We start from the raw sequence: 5,085 nt of genomic DNA on the forward strand, positions 1-5,085 counted from the left end.
TAGATTATTATCAGCATCCTGAGCGGCCATGCTTCTATTTAGTTGCTTTCACTCAAATGAGACTCATCTCATTTAGGTTGAAAGTGACATTTTTCTATGGATGTGAGCATAGTTATTTAGAGGACAGTTTGATATTATGTTAATGTATCTAAACAGCAGTAATAAGTTTGATACTAGGGTCAATGATTTCCTCAGCTGTATTTGTCTGTCTAGGATGATACATGGATTCTCTTAGGTGGAGCTGAGTTCAAAATAGAGTGCAGTTATAGCATAACTATAAAATTATAGTTATGTCATTATGCACAAACGAGTATATACTACTTGGTAAGCTGGTGTTGACTTTGCGGTCTCTCATGTAAGATGCTGAAAATGTCACATGCTCAGTTTGTCATGTATTACAGTTATGTTGTGTACATAATTTCTGATGTCAGAGCTTGCTCAAAGGCATGAAGTTTCCGGTGATTGTAAAACCAGTGAGTATTTTACTGAACTTGATCATGAATACAGCATCTACATCAAGTTTCTAGATGCAGCCATGTCATTGGTTATAATAATATTGATATTCAGAGTCCAAGAATCAGAGATGGAGATGACAGAATGTGTTTTGGTGTTTCTTCCCAGAGACAGAAACATTGGAAAACACTGCTGAATTTTAATTGATTTGCTATTTTTTTAAGTAATGAACTTTTGTACATAGCACACTAATATACATCAATATTAATCTTTCTACACATTAAACTTATTCCCTTTTCAAAGAAAACAGAAACAAAGCAAAGAAAACCTACAGAATAGAAGAGACCACTATCAACTCATACACAAGATAACAAGTAATAGTAAATGTAAGGAATTCCTGCATATCAGCATGAAATTTGTCTGATATAACATGGATAATACACTGAAAATACACTGAAAGTTTTTTAAAATAATTACTAACTAGAAAAATTCAAATAAAGACATAGTGAAATATCACCTACACACATTAAGATTCTCATGACCCTACTAAATAAGCAGACAGAAAACACTGAGAAACCTGGCAGGGGAGTAGAAGAACTGGGTATTTATGAACTGTGAGTGGTAAGCTGAAATGTTACTGCTGTGAAATTAAAGTGCTGTGGCTGCTCTTCCCCACACAGTTAAACACAGACATACTGCATAATCTGTGAATCCCAGATCTGGATATTCAAAGAAGATATTTACAGAGAAATGCACACATTTTTCTCACTGAAATATTATGTGAAATAATCATGAGATGGAAGAAATTCATATATATGTTGATAGATGGAAAATAAGAAAGCATAGACTATACTTATACTAAAATATTAACCAATATTCACTCACAAAGAAATTGTGTGTTCTACAAAAATAAATAAATAATACACTTATATTGCGGGTATTATATAAGGTGAAACAAACTACTAAACAAATATATACTATCATTTTGTTCACAGGAGGTATCTAAAGTAAAGAATATTGTAGAAATATCGTTGCCAATAATGTCCAAGAATAGTTTCCAGAAGAATTCTCTGATATCTATTTCCTGAACTTTGAGAACACTGACTGCCTTATTCTGCTTTCGTCATGAAATTTTGTTAGAAGTTTTTTGTTTTTTTTTTTCATCTTTATTAACTCGGGTATTTCTTATTTACATTTCAATTGTTATTCCCTTTCCCGGTTTCTGGGTCAACATCCCCCAACCCCTCCTCCTCCCCTTCTTTATGGGTGTTCCCCTCCCCATCCTCCCCCCATTACCGCCCTCCCCCCAACAATAACCTTCACTGGGGTTTCAGTCTTGGCAGGACTAAGGGCTTCCCCTTCCACTGGTGCTCTTACTAGGATATTCGTTGCTACCTATGGGGTCAGAGTCCAGGGTCAGTCCATGTATAGTCTTTAGGTAGTGGCTTAGTCCCTGGAAGCTCTGGTTGCTTGGCATTGTTGTACTTTTGGGGTCTCGAGCACCTTCAAGCTCTTCCAGTTCTTTCTCTGATTCCTTCAACGGGGGTCCTATTCTCAGTTCAGTGGTTTGATGCTGGCATTCGCCTCTGTATTTGCTGTATTCTGGCTGTGTCTCTCAGGAGCGATCTACATCCGGTTACTGTAGGTCTGCACTTCTTTGCTTCATCCATCTTACTTAGTTTGGTGGCTGTATATGGATGGGCCACATATGGGGCAGGATTTGAATGGGCGTTCCTTCTGCCTCTGTTCTAAACTTTGTCTCCCTATTCCCTCCCAAGGGTATTCTTGTTCCTCTTTTAAAGAAGTGAAGCATTTGCATTTTGGTCATCCTTCTTGAGTTTCATGTGTTCTGTGCCTTTAGGGTAATTCGAGCATTTGGGCTAATATCCACTTATCAATGAGTGCATACCATGTGTGTTTTTCTGTGATTGGGTTACCTCACTCAGGATGATATTTCCAGTTCCATCCATTTGCCTATGAATTTCATAAAGTCATTGTTTTTGATAGCTGAGTAATATTCCATTGTGTAGATGTACCACATTTTCTGTAGTATAATTATTGTGTTCATGAAAACAGTCATGTGATGCAATTGTTAGTCGAGTTGTCAACTTGATGGAATCTATAATTACCTGGGTGATATGTCTCTGGGCATGCCTGCGTATTTTCTCATTTGCATTAATATACATGGAAAGAGCCATTTCAACTGTGCACAAGACAATTTTCTACACTTGGATTCTTAGATTAAAGAGAGGGAACAAGGGAGATGAGCTCTAGGATTCATACATAAATTGGCCTATTTTGGGATGGTAGACATGTGACCAACTGTTTTAAGCTCTGACACCTTAATATCTCTGCCATTATGAAATATATCTTAGAGCTCTGATCTATAGTAATCTATTTATCCCATAAGTTGGTTTTATAGAGTTTTTTTAATCACAACAGGGTAGGAAATTAAGACATATTGCTAATAGCCTTGCTTAATGATTCCTGACACAATCTTCACTTCTCGTGGAGTGCAGTAGTTTTATATACTGTTAGAATTTTAAATAATATTTTGCTAATGTATTTTATAGTTGTATAAAAGGTATTGGTCTGTAGCTTTTAAGGTTTTATTTTTATTTTTCTATGTCGTTGCTTTGTTAGAATCTAAGGATAACACTACCCTCACATAATCATTTGATCAGTTGGGAAAGAGTGCAGATAATTCAATCACTCTTTATTTTTGTCTGTGTGGATCTAAATTAGTATGTCAGGTTGTTTTTAATATGCAATATGTTTTTTATATCATTGTGTGTGTGTTTGTGTGTGTGTGTGTTTAGTTGATTGTATATTCTTCACATGCACCATTTGTACACCTAAATGGGTGTTTTTGGGATATTCAACATATGACAACCATGTATATTGAAACAGTTTGTTTAAATCTTCATCTTGCTGATTCTATTATTCTCAACTCACATTATTTTATTCTTTCAGCACTTGGAATATTCTGCTTTGCTGTCTTCTGACATACTTCTCTGTGTGTGCACACATGTATACATGTCTGCTCATACTAGGGGTGGGGGTTAGATGTGCAAGCTCTTCTGTTTATTTAGGTCAAGTCACTCTGTAGGTACCACACACCTTGTTATTTTTTTCTTTTTTTTATCTTTATTAACTTGAGTATTTCTTATCTACATTTCGATTGTTATTCCCTTTCCTGGTTTCTGGGCCAACATCCCCCTAACCCCTCCCCCACACCTTGTTATTTTTAAGTGTGGTCATAACAATATCATGTTACTTACGGAGCATGCACAGCTGCATAGGTACTGGGCCCCTAGATGTCTGTCTACCTTTCTCCAATGCTATAGAGCTAGAATTATAGGTTTGTACCATCACTCCTTGGTTCCCACACATGGGTTCTAGAAATTGGATTGGTTTAAAGAAAACAATTTACTGACCAAAGCTATTCTCAAGCCCACTTTGTTATTCTGTATAAGAAGCCAGTTATTCTCCTAATTGAAAGTTCCATGTGAATGACTGACCTATTTTCTTGTTGCCTCTCATTTGCATCTTTTCCCTTGACTTTTAATATTTTGCCGATAATATACTGTCCAGGACCAGACTCAGCTTGGGAAAGGGTTCTCAGGAAGGGTGTTTGGGAGCAGTGGAAAACTTAAAGTCAATGATAGTGTGCAAGCTGATAACTCTGTAATCAGTTTGAGATGGCTGTCTATACAGTTCTCTGCTCAGGATAGATCTCTAGATAGCTGTTGGATTTTCCAACCAAAATCAGAAAACCTGCTAGAAAAAATACTTTAAGAGCCATAACTGCTGTCTAAATAGCTTTTTGGTTTTCCAAGCAAAGTCAGATAGCTTGCTAAAACAATTCTAAAAGAGCTGTATAACTTTGTGACTTGCTTCTGTGACCAATGTCAGAAAACTTGCTAGACAAATTCTAATAGAGCTGTAATAACTCTTGGGTTGAAAGCTATACTAGTTCTCCAAGAAGTTCTCACTTCATAGTTCTCTCTAGCAGACCAAAACCCATTTTTTAAACTTATATATCAGTTCAATTATTTACCCAGGTTCCCTTTAGATTGTCCCAAAAATCAGCCTTTTTTTTAAATCTTAGTGCCAGATTGCTTTTGGTAAGATGGCCATTTTCACTATGTTAATGGTACCAATCCATGACTTTTTAAATGAGCAGTCAAATCTGTTTCTGAGTGCCTTCCATTAAATTTCACTCCAGTGTAGTGGATTATTCTAGAATTAGCGTTTTTTATAATTATTTCAATGTCTTTATTGACACTAGTTAATGATATGATGTTGTATCTTTCTTTACTTCATTAAGCAGGCTTAGTGGTGTTTGAAAATTTATGGAAGCAACTGGAACATCTATCTGCTCTGATTCATCTACACATTTTCAAATAACATTTCTTTTGCCCTTTCCTAATTGTTCTTTTACATTGTTCATAATCCTCCTTTCTTTATTGCAATGCCTGCCTTCCTTTTTCATTCTTTATTCTTTGTGAACTTGGTTTTACTCATCATGCTGGAATTGAAATCACGGGCTCAAGTTATGCTTCTGCCTTTGCCCCCAAAATGAGTAAGACTATGTATCAGCATCTTTATGGTGGGCTTGCGTCACACTTT

The 5,085-nt window shown here is 36.1% G+C and overlaps 2 non-coding genes across 2 annotated transcripts; both read right to left on the bottom strand.

The window, feature by feature from the left end:
- Window positions 1-4,202: 4,202 nt before the first annotated feature.
- Window positions 4,203-4,265, bottom strand: LOC120095722 (U7 small nuclear RNA). Its single transcript, XR_015633776.1, has one exon. It is a non-coding gene; the product is annotated as a U7 small nuclear RNA (small nuclear RNA).
- A 79-nt stretch (window positions 4,266-4,344) lies between these two features.
- Window positions 4,345-4,408, bottom strand: LOC120095723 (U7 small nuclear RNA). The gene has a single exon (XR_015633778.1). It is a non-coding gene; the product is annotated as a U7 small nuclear RNA (small nuclear RNA).
- Window positions 4,409-5,085: the final 677 nt, after the last annotated feature.

Source organism: Rattus norvegicus, chromosome 11 (genome assembly GCF_021556685.1).
Source record: "Rattus norvegicus strain SHRSP/BbbUtx chromosome 11, alternate assembly SHRSP_T2T, whole genome shotgun sequence".
Lineage (NCBI taxonomy): Eukaryota > Metazoa > Chordata > Mammalia > Rodentia > Muridae > Rattus > Rattus norvegicus.